This window comes from Prionailurus bengalensis, chromosome E2 (genome assembly GCF_016509475.1).
Source record: "Prionailurus bengalensis isolate Pbe53 chromosome E2, Fcat_Pben_1.1_paternal_pri, whole genome shotgun sequence".
Lineage (NCBI taxonomy): Eukaryota > Metazoa > Chordata > Mammalia > Carnivora > Felidae > Prionailurus > Prionailurus bengalensis.
Genome location: NC_057352.1, coordinates 57689963 through 57700722, shown reverse-complemented (window position 1 = coordinate 57700722; position 10760 = coordinate 57689963). Strand labels below are relative to the sequence as shown.

The window sequence follows — 10760 nt, the reverse complement described above, 5'->3', positions numbered from 1 at the left end:
AGGCCCCACACTTGGTGCGGAGCCTGATGCGGGGCTGGATCTCCTGGTCATGAGGTCATGACCTAATCCAAAATCAAGAACCAGGCACACCCACATTTAAGTTTAAGATCAAGTGCCACCATTACATGGTGGCAGCATGGGAGGGCTTCACTTTGAGGATTTATCAATGCAAGAGTCAAGAATTCTCTGTAAGTTCCTAACATTGATGCAATCTCAGAATGGGGAGAAGAACTTCATCAGGTGTGGGCGGGTCTAGCGAGTCATCATTGTTTATTGAACATGGGTGTGTCCAGCCCTGGGTGTTTCCTTTAACCTTCATCCTGGAAGGTAGGTGTAAATACCTCTCTGGGGTAAGGAAGGTGGGGTACAAAGGGCTGAGGTACAACTTGCCCAAGATCCCAAGGCTAGTTGGTGATGGTGTATTAATCTAGTGTTTAAATCAGCTTGGTTAAATAATGATAAAGGGACTATGAAGTGCTGTGCTTTCTTGTCACATTGGTGCCATTCAGCATTATCATGGTGCTGTGGGAAGTTCTAAGATATAAACGGTTTTATCTGATTATAGCACATCATTTTTTACAGAAGCGTTACCTAAAACGTGCTTTTGGTCCCCCACTTGTACCCAGAGCCAACATGCAGGCCTAAGACAGCTCGTGATCTTAGTATCTAAACCACGCGGGCATCTCTGGGGAGGCCAACGTTTCCGAGTTTAGCGCACTGATCCTGTTTCTTCCAACAAGGAAAACCACTGGGCGTCAAGTGGTCCCCGCGAAGTGGGGCGAGGAGCGGAGTCCGGAGCGGGCAGGCGGGGTTGGGGCAGGGATTTCGCCCGTCAGAGGGTTGATCCCCGAGCCACCAGCGGGCCGCCTCCCCGGGCCCGTCGCGTCGGGCAAACCGACAGAGGCTTGCAGAGCGCGTGCCTGGGGGTGGCGCCCGAGCCTGGCTCCGGCTCCGGCCCCCGTCAGTCCCCGCGAGGAGGGTGAAGGGGTAGGAGCTCGCAGGCGTTTGCGTCAAGTGCCAGCCCTTCCGCCAGGGTCATCCTCCCTGATCCCCGGCTCCGCGGTGCCGCTTCCGGGCCCCAAAGCCCAACGGCCCACAAGCAGCCACCCCGAGAGTCCGCTCCCCCGGCCACGGCAGGGTCCTCGCAGTCTGGCCACGCCCCCCACCTTCCGCCCCGTCCCGGACCGCAAGTGTCGCGAGACCTGCGTCCGTCCTCCCGACCCGGGCCCGGCGGTCTCCGGCGGCCCCCGGCTTCCAGAGCGCGCACGCAGGCCCGCGCGGGGCACGCAGGGGACGCACAGCCGGTGGGGCTGGCGCTCCCAGGCGTCGCTCTCCCCGCCCCGGTCGCGCCGTCTCGCGAGAGTTGGGAGTAAACAGCACCGAATGGAGACGCGAGGCGTGTTCGCTGCGGAGGCGCCGTTATCCCGGGCCCGCGGGACCCGAGCTTGAGGCGGTCGGAGGTAGGTCAGGAGGCGGCCAGCTGCCCGGAGCGACGCCCCCTCCCCGACTTGCGCGGCCTCCCGCGCGCCCGAGGCCTCGAGGGCGGGGGTCTGCGCCGGCGGCGGCCGGGGCCGGGGCCTCGCTGCGCGCCTGGACCCGCCGGGAGGGGCGCGGGGCGGGGGGCGCGGGCGGACGGACGGGGCGACGAGGGGCGCGGGCGTTTTCCCGCACCCGGGACAGCGCGTGCGTGCTCGGCGGGCTGCGGCTGGTGGCCCTGCTCGGTCCCCTCTGCGGGCTCAAGCGCGGTGCTGGCGTGCTCGCCACCCCCCCTCCCCCCAGTTTTCTTTCTGTGAAACAAACTTCGACGGCCTGAAACCGTGTGCCCGGCCTCCCTCGGCCTCCCAGCGCACCCACGGTCGTGGGTCGGCTCGTGCAGGGGGAGCCGCTGTCCCATTTTCGACGACCTCCCTTCTTTGCACTGCCCCAGTCTGAACACCTCTCCGAACACCCCGATTTTCAGGACTGTAGGAAGCTCGTGGGCAAGGGAGGCCCGTGTGACTCTTGGGTTCTACTCTCAGGACCGGCCTGCCTCCCAGACCTGCGGGATCTTACAGTCTTGCCTTGCCCTGTCCTGTCGGTGCTACCTGAGACTGTTCTAGGTGATCAATACCGTTTTTCGTAAGACGTTTACCTTTGTTTTGGTGAGAGCCTCTGGGAATCTCGGCCCGTTGTGTCTGTGCAAATTAGGTTAAATATTTACGTTTACCTTAGGTTCTGGACGACACTTCGGAGGGAGGTAGCGTGGCATGAGATCACAGCGCTGAACTCCTTAGGATTTATTTTCCTGTGGCCCTCTGGTCTAACTTAGCTTTGCTAGTAAGCACCGCTCCCAACGGCGGGCTCTCAGTTCGCATTTGTATAAAAACAAGGAGCGGATTCTTCCCACCTTTTTTTATGAGCAGCACACATTTTATATAAACGCCTTTATGTCAGGGTTTTTTAGAGGCAAAATTTACATACCATAGAATTTATCCATTTTAAGGGTACTTATTCAGTGTTTTCCCCAGTAAACAGAGTTGTGCAGTCATTACCACAGCCCACTTAAAAAATGTTTTTTTAGTGTATGGGGTGCTTGGGTGGCCCAGTCGGTTGCGAGTCCGGCTTTGGCTCAGGTCATGATCCCACGGTTTGTGGGTTTGAGCCCCGCGTCGGGCTCTGCGCTGACAGCTCAGAGCCTGGAGCCTGCTTCGGATTCTGTGTCTCCCTCTCTCTCTCTGCTCCTCCCCCGGCTCGTGCTCTGTGTCTCTCTCGAAAATAAATAAACGTTAAAAAAAATTTTTTTTTAACGTTTATTTATTTTCGACACACACACACGCACACACAGTGGGGGGGGTGGGGCAGAGAGAGAGGGAGACGCAGAATCCACACACACACACACACACACACACACACACACACACACACAGTGGGGGGGGGTGGGGCAGAGAGAGAGGGAGACGCAGAATCCAAACACACACACACACACACACACACACACACAGTGGGGGGGGGTGGGGCAGAGAGAGAGGGAGACGCAGAATCCAAACACACACACACACACACACACACACACACACACACACAGTGGGGGGGGGGTGGGGCAGAGAGAGAGGGAGACGCAGAATCCAAACACACACACACACACACACACACACACAGTGGGGGGGGAGACGCAGAATCCAAACACACACACACACACACACACACACACACACACACACACACACAGTGGGGGGGGGGTGGGGCAGAGAGAGAGGGAGACGCAGAATCCAAAGCAGGTTCCAAGCTCTGTCTGAGTTGTCAGCACAGAGCCCCACGTGAACCCACGAAGCACCATATCATGACCTGAGCCGAAGTCACATGCTTAACTGACTGAGCCACCCGGGTACCCTCACAGCCCACTTTTAGAACATTTCTATCACCCCAGAAAGATCGCGGGTGCCCATTTGCAGCCACTACCCATTTCTGACTCCAGCCCCAGGCAACCACTAATCTGCTCTCTGTCTCTCTAGTCTCGTCTCCTGAGTATTTCCTACATCGATGTGGGATTATATGTGGCTTTTGTGTCCGGGAGTGGCCTTGCTAGGACTCCTGCCCATGAGGTCTCTCCACTGCCCTCCCCACGCGTCTCATAATCAAGAGTTGGTTGTGTCTGTGAAAAACGAGAAACTCTAATTTGGTGCTTGCAGAGCCTTTGAAGCACCCGGGGCCCCATGGGATCAAGCTGAAGCTCTTCTAAGAAGTTTTTAACCTTCCCTTCAAATTCACATGTTGTGTGATTCCATCTTCTGTCATTCTACTGGTAGATGGCAATCGCTGTGCCCTGCCCACTGCCTCTTCTGTGCGGCAGCCACTGTCACAAATAGAGTAGTGAAAGCTAGGAAGGGTGAAAGTTTGGGTATACTGCACCTGGTTTCCATTAGTGTCCTAAGCGGGGATTTTAGCGGGAGGTTCACGACTGCCTCTTTGCACTAGGAGAGAGTGGAGATATTACTTGATATTTTATTGGGAAAATTTGACAACTCCAATCCTTGGTGACTTGAAATATTAGGGATGGGAGGCTAGGGGCACCTGGGTGGCTCAGTCGGTGAAGCATCCGACTTCGGCTTAGGTCACGATCTCACGGTTCATGAGTTGAGGCCCCGCGTTGGGCTCTGTGCTGACAGCTGGGAGCCTGGAGCCTGCTTTGGATTCTGTGTCTCCCTCTCTCCCTGCCCCTTACTGGCTCATGCTCTGTCTCTCTTTCCTTCAAAAATAAATAAACATTAAAAAAAAAAAAACAAGATGGGAGGCTAGACTTTGCATTTGGTATTTGGGAGGGTGCCGGGGACTTTGGTCTCTTTCAGCATCTTGCCTAAGACAGGCCAGGAGGTGGTAAAAGGAGACAGGTCAAGTTTCCCTTCCCCGTGACCTAATGACGTGCTGCGGAGATCTGTTAACTATCTTGAGGAGGTCTTTGCTTAAGGAAATGAGCTTCAAGTAACGTGAGAGTACTAAGTTCAGAGGTGCCTCATGCAGCTAGCCAATAGTGAGTGGCCGAAGGGGAAAGAGAGTAAGGAGACGGGCACGGCACCTGTGAAGGAATAGGCAGTGAAGGGCAGTGTAGACCTGGGCCTCTTCACTCTGGTGCTGTTGACTCTTCGGGCTCAATTATTTGTTTTCTCCCCTTAACAAAGCGTGCTAATGGACAGAATGTGCCAGAAGGAATGGTTCAGTCAGGCTGAAGAATACACCTTTCTTTCAAGATAGCGTGGTTTGGCATTGCTTAAATGTTAGCCTATTAAACAATGGCAGCACGGCCAAGTACGCAATTAGTTACGGAAGTGGTACTTCTATAGCCAGGGTTTAATTGAACTGAATGCTAGCCTTTCGTGGCCTAAACACAGTTCAGTTTTCTCTGGAGCTATTTCAGTAAAGGCTCATTAAAAAGCTGGTGTATCTGCATCATCAGAGGACCGTCGGGTGATACAAGTAGGCAGTTTTCCTCCCTCCTGAATTGCGTTCTTACTTGCAAAGAAATGATTTCAGATATGCTCTAGCTTATAACCACGGTTGTAATCTTGGTGACATTCTTTTCTAATGCAAAGTAGAAGAACCTCAGAGCTGGTCAGACCAGTTGTTTGCCTGGGTAATACATTTCGTCTATTTTGACTCGTTCTTCACGCAAATCTCCTTAAATGTTGTTCCTGGCATACGTTATTTGAACTGTTAATTTTTCCACTTGGTATTTGATGTCAAATGTTTTTTGATTACGCTTGTGTTAGAGGCATACAATTCTGGAAAATCCATCACTGTGCAGATTCCATCTTTTAGGCCGTAGCTTTGTAGGGGAAGTATTCGTAGAAAGCAAATCCAGGAAGCCATGGGTCCAGTAACAGCCCTAACTAGGCCCAGTGAGTAGGTGATACCGCCCATGATAAGCCTGTTCAGAATGAATGAGTGAAAAGCTTGGCCTGAAGCTGGGAGGTAGACACAGACGGATTTTTTTAACACGGTTTCTAGGAAATCTGTCCCTTTTAAGCTCTGCTGTCTGTATAAATACAACTAAATCTTTGGGGTTCCTGGCTGGCTCACTTGATGGAGCGTGTGACTTGATCTCAGGGTCATGGGTTGGGCATAGAGATTATGTCCTTAAAAATAAATAAAGTGTTTCAATTTATTAAAGAAAACCACAATCTTTAATTTATTTTGAATCTTTCGGCCACGGTCTTGCCAGAAAATTTGTTTTTCCATAAAACTGACTTTAGACGGTTTATTGAAGTATTTCAATTGATAGTTTAATAATGAAAGCGTAACACATACTCTTTGTAAAAATGTAAATAAATAGAATTGAGAAAATAGCTCCCTGTAACGATACCGTTGAAGGGTAGAATGAACCACTGTTAACCGACTGGGTAGACACCTTTTCATACTCTTTTTTTCCTATGCATATACATACATTATTTAAAAATCAAGATTTGGATCACCCTGTCCGTGAACTGTTTGACTTAATATTTGCACGAACGTTTCCCCATATTCTTTGAGAAATCTTTCCAAGACCTATGGCTGCTCTAACAAATTTCTACAAACTTAGTGGTTTAAAACCACACATATTTCTTCTTTCACGGTTCTGGAGGTCAGCAGTCCAAAATCAGTCTCCCTGGGCTGACATCAGGGCGTCACCGGGGCTTCGTTCCTTCTGGAGGCTCTGGGCAAGATTGTTTCCTTCCCTTTTGGGTTTCCAGGGGCACCTGCGTTCCTTGGCTCCTGGCCCCCGTTCCCTGATTACCTCAGCCTCAGCTTCCTGCTCATCTGCTACTTGGTGGAGGAGTAGCCCTGTGGGCCTGCCTCCCTCTTGCGATTACATTGTCCCGCCTGGATAATCCAGGGTACTCTCCCCATCTCGAGAGCCTTAGTTTAATCACACCTGCAAGATCCCTGTGGCCGTATAAAGTAACATGTACAGGCTCTGGGGAGGAGGATGTAGGTATCTTTGGGGAACCATTATCCAGCCTTCCAGAGGAACATAATCTGAAATTGCTACACAGCATTCCATAGTATTGGTTAGTTAATTAATTAGCTAGTCTGTTACACCTTTAGATGGTCTTTAATTTTTCCCGGTTATAATCTTTGGGTATAAATCATTGTATGCTTTCAGATTCACACTTCTATGGAATGAATTTCTAGGGGAGATTTTAGAAAAGCTGGGTAACCTACCACTTACAGATGTGGCCTCCATGCCCAACACACAAGTTCCCAGCCCAGCTTTCCCAGTCACAGCTGTGTGGCGGTGGGGGGGTGGGGGGGGGTGATGAGCCGGGGGTGGGGGTGTGGGTGGTCAGTAACAGGTTGTTAAGATGCAATGAGTAAATACATGCAGATTGGGTAGAGTAGCACCTGCCTCCTGATGAGTGCTTGTTATGTGGTAGTGTTTGTTGTGTCCCTGGGTTTGTTAGAGAAGGTTTTTGCTTCCATTTTTAAGACTTTTAATACATGTTGGTAAATTACAGTTCTAAGAGGTTAACAAGAGTTTTTTACATTCACCAGCGACACATGAGAGTCCTCATTTTATTGGGTTGAATTCTTAAACATGATCTGTTTTATACTGCGTGTCTCAATTTATTTCCTCAAAATGTTACTTGATTTTTACAGACAGGCAAGACACATAGAGACATACTATGTTTGTCTCTCTCTGTGTTGGTTACCATAGTGGGAAAGGGTTGGAGGGGGCAGATGAAATAGGGAAAGGGGACTAACTTATAACTCGTCAGGGGATGCAAAAGGTGCAGCCTGGCTGGGAATCGCTTCATATGGTGATGGGTGGTAGGTAGGCTTATGGGGATCATTTCCGATGTGGAAAAATATCAAGTCCGCTGTGATGGACACCTGAAACTAACAGGATATTCCCCCTCAATTGTGCTTTGGTTTTCAAAAAGTTACTTGGTGGTTATAATGTAAATTACGTAAACACTGGTATCAGTTTTAACAAATTTACCCTGAATCTTTTCAGGGGCTCTGTCAATTCATTAGAATGAGAAATAGTTTGAATTTCACTGTGATTAGCTCAGTCACATCTGTTGGGATGCGAGAACGTCATTCTGTATAGCAGTTGATGCATGTGAGTGTGTTTGACGTGGTATATAGTCTGATTATGCACACGGTGGGCAGCAGACTGTAATAAAAGAGACTAAAATTCCTTCCCCCTTTTAAAAAGTTAATACTCCCGTCCTTCTTATTCATTCCTAGAAGCTGAGGCTAAATATGAAACTTTTTTTTCTTCTTTTTGCATACTTTGGAAACAGTTTCAACCTACTAGAAAGGTTCCAACAACAGCACAAAACTTTTTTTTTTTTTTTTTTTTTTGGTCTGTGAACTATTTGAAAGTGAGTTGCAGACCTGATACCCATTATCCTTTGATACTTCATGGGGCATTTCCTGCAAGCAAAGTCCTTCTTACATAATCAGAGCACAGCCTTCAAAATCAGGAAATTAGTCTTGCTACACTCCTGCTATCTGCTTTCAGGCGGGCCCCGTTCGGGTTTGCCAGTTGTTCAGTAATGTCTTCACAGCAGAGGGACCCAGTGGAGAACCTCGAGTTCGCTTACCGGTCATGTCTCTCGAGTCCCCTTCCATCCGCAGCCGCGTCTCCGCCATTCCTTGGCTTTCATCTCCTTGGTAGTTTTGAAAATTCCAGGCCAGTACATTTTGAAGAGTGTCCCTTGATTTGGATTTTGATGTTTCCTCCTGAACTGATTCGGGGTGTGCATCTTTGGCCGGAACCCCACAAGTGATGCCAGCCTCTTGCAGTGTGTGGATGTGGTTCCATTTGTCCCACCGCTGGTTCACTTGGTGAAGCTGGTCTTCTGTAGAGTTACCCCTTTTCCCTTTGGAAATGAGGATTTTTGTCGGCAGGCGTTCTGGGACTATGTAAATGCCTCATTCCTCCAACTTTCAATTTATTTATAAATGTCATCATGGACTTTTGTGTTTTATTCAGTGAGTTAGGATCTGTTATTTTCATTATTTATTTTGACGTGCAGATTGTCCCATGCTGGCCTCTGTGTTCCTCACACTCCCATTATTCTTTGAGTGCTTTCTCACTTTCTGGCACGAGATGGTCTGGACTCACCTGGCCAGTCTGGAACTAGCTTGTCTCCAAGGAGCCTGGTCTCTTGTAGCACAGAATGGCCTTTAGAAAACCAGTTCTGGGCACTAGATGGGCTCCTCTTGTTGGGGTATCACTGCTTCCTTGTCCTTGCAGTAGGCGGAGCTAGGAAATGTACATGCGCATGTTCGTATGTATATATGTACACACACGTACGTATTTGTTTCCACATCTATCTGTATATCGAGAACCTTGAGTTCACCCCAGTTCTTCCCTACTTCATTCTGATCCTGCGTGGATCTTGCAGGTTTTCTTTTTTCCTACCTGTGACTTCCTTCTCTGCAGTAAGAAAGCTGCTTCCTTCCCGTTATCTGTAAGTATTTATTTGAACTAATCAATTTTCTCAGGCTCCTACTCTCCTCCCCAGCTGCCTGTCTGCCACATGCCTTTCTTGCCCTCTCAAGACTCCTTCAGCCCACACCAGGCCACCATGGCTCTCCCACCAGCACCTACCTTCTTGCCCTCAACTCAGTTATGCAAAAGGGGAAGGAGAAAAGCAAAGACAGAACTCTTGTTAGTTTCTTCTTGAGCACCTGGGTGGCTCAGTCAGTAAAGTGTCTGTTGCTTTTGGCTCAGGTCCTGATCTCACGGTTCGTGGGTTTGAGCCCTGCTTTGGGATTCTCTCTCTCCCGCTCTGCCCTTCTCCTGCACACTCGTAAACTTAAAAACACAGGTTGCTTTTCGTGTGTGTATAGTCTGTGTCTGTATTTACATGCTCTGTGCTTACTGCTACTTACCTGCTTGCCGCTAGATGGTGAGCCTGTCTTGGGGGAAATGCTCACCAGGTTTGCGCTCTGTAGTGAGAGGCGGGGGGTGGAGGTGGGGGATCCATTGTAGACGCAGGTGAGTAGATGTTTTAGACGAGGAAGGTGCAGTCTGTGCCTTCGAAGGCCTAGTGGAGCAGTCATTGGGGACCGGTATCTTTAACAAGAACAGGCAAGGGCCCAATGCCCCATGCCATTGTTCACCAGCCTCTGTACCCCCAGTGGCATTTTTGTTTTCCTCCAAGGAAACTTATATTTTGAAGCCTTCTTATTCTAGGGTTGGGAAACCATAAACTTCAGTGTCAGTGTCATAATTTTTATGGGCCATCGGTCTTTGAAAGGAGTGTTTTCTTAGCACCTAGCCATTAGAGGTGCCTGGGTGGCTCAGTCAGTTCAGTGTCCGACTCTTGGTTTCGGCTCAGGTCATGATCTCAATGGTTGGTGCGTTCAAGCCCTACCTTGGGCCCAGCGCTGTCAGTGTGGAGCCTGCTTGGGATTCTCTCTTCCCTCCCCTACTCACTCTCTTGACCTCTCTCAAAATAAACAAACAAACAACCTTCAAAGAATAGAAGCAAGTCAGCCATATCCAAACAAAACTGGGAGGGGTCTCCTGCCTTCATTTCCAACCCTACCATTATCTCCATGGGATTTTTCTACTTGAGAGTGTCTTCCTTCCAGCCACCGGTGGGTTTGGAGGCTGGAGCAGTCTGCTGTTCACTAGTGTGGCCCTTTTGTGGAAGGAATCAGTGACCTTTAAATTGTTAAACCAGCAGTCTCTTCTCATTTGACTATCCTTCATCATGGAAATTCTTTTTCACAGATTTTGGGGGATTTTTGTTTTTATTTATTTTTAAATGTTTGTTTATTTGAGAGAGAGCGAACGGGTTAGGGGCAAAGAGAGGGGGTAGAGAGAACCTCGAGCAGACTTAATGCTGTCAGCACAGAGCTCAGTCCGGAGCTCGAACCCATGAACGCAAATTCATGACCTGAGCTGAAATCAGGAGGCGGACGTTTAACCTGCCCCCCACCCCCACCCCCACCAGGCGCCCCTAGGTGTTCGACCTCCCTCTTCCTTTCTGCCCTGAGCCATGCTTCCCCACTGCTAGTGCTCACCCTAATTTTCGCAAGTTCAGAGCTCCGCCCCCGCTCGTGCCCCCGCCAGCTTTTCCTGCGCGTCCTCCGTCTCGGTCAGGGGCATCTGTCAGGGGCAGATGCCGTCTGTGTTTGGCCGAAAGGTCTCCGTTTGTCCTTGGCTCCTTTCGTGCGCTCCCCCCACATCTGGTTGTCAGCAGACCGCCTCACCCCTAACCCTAACCCTCACCACCTCCACGTCTGTAACCTGCTCCACGTCCTCACCTCTCCTGCCCTGCCCG

At 50.0% G+C, this 10760-nt stretch overlaps 1 protein-coding gene across 1 annotated transcript in view; it reads left to right on the top strand.

The window, feature by feature from the left end:
* Positions 1-1251: 1251 nt before the first annotated feature.
* MBTPS1 (membrane bound transcription factor peptidase, site 1) overlaps positions 1252-10760 on the top strand; it is a 52306-nt gene continuing 42797 nt past the window's right edge. The window contains exon 1 of the mRNA XM_043599770.1: positions 1252-1460. The gene's annotated coding sequence lies outside the window, so the exon portion shown is untranslated. The remainder of the gene's footprint in view (positions 1461-10760) is intronic.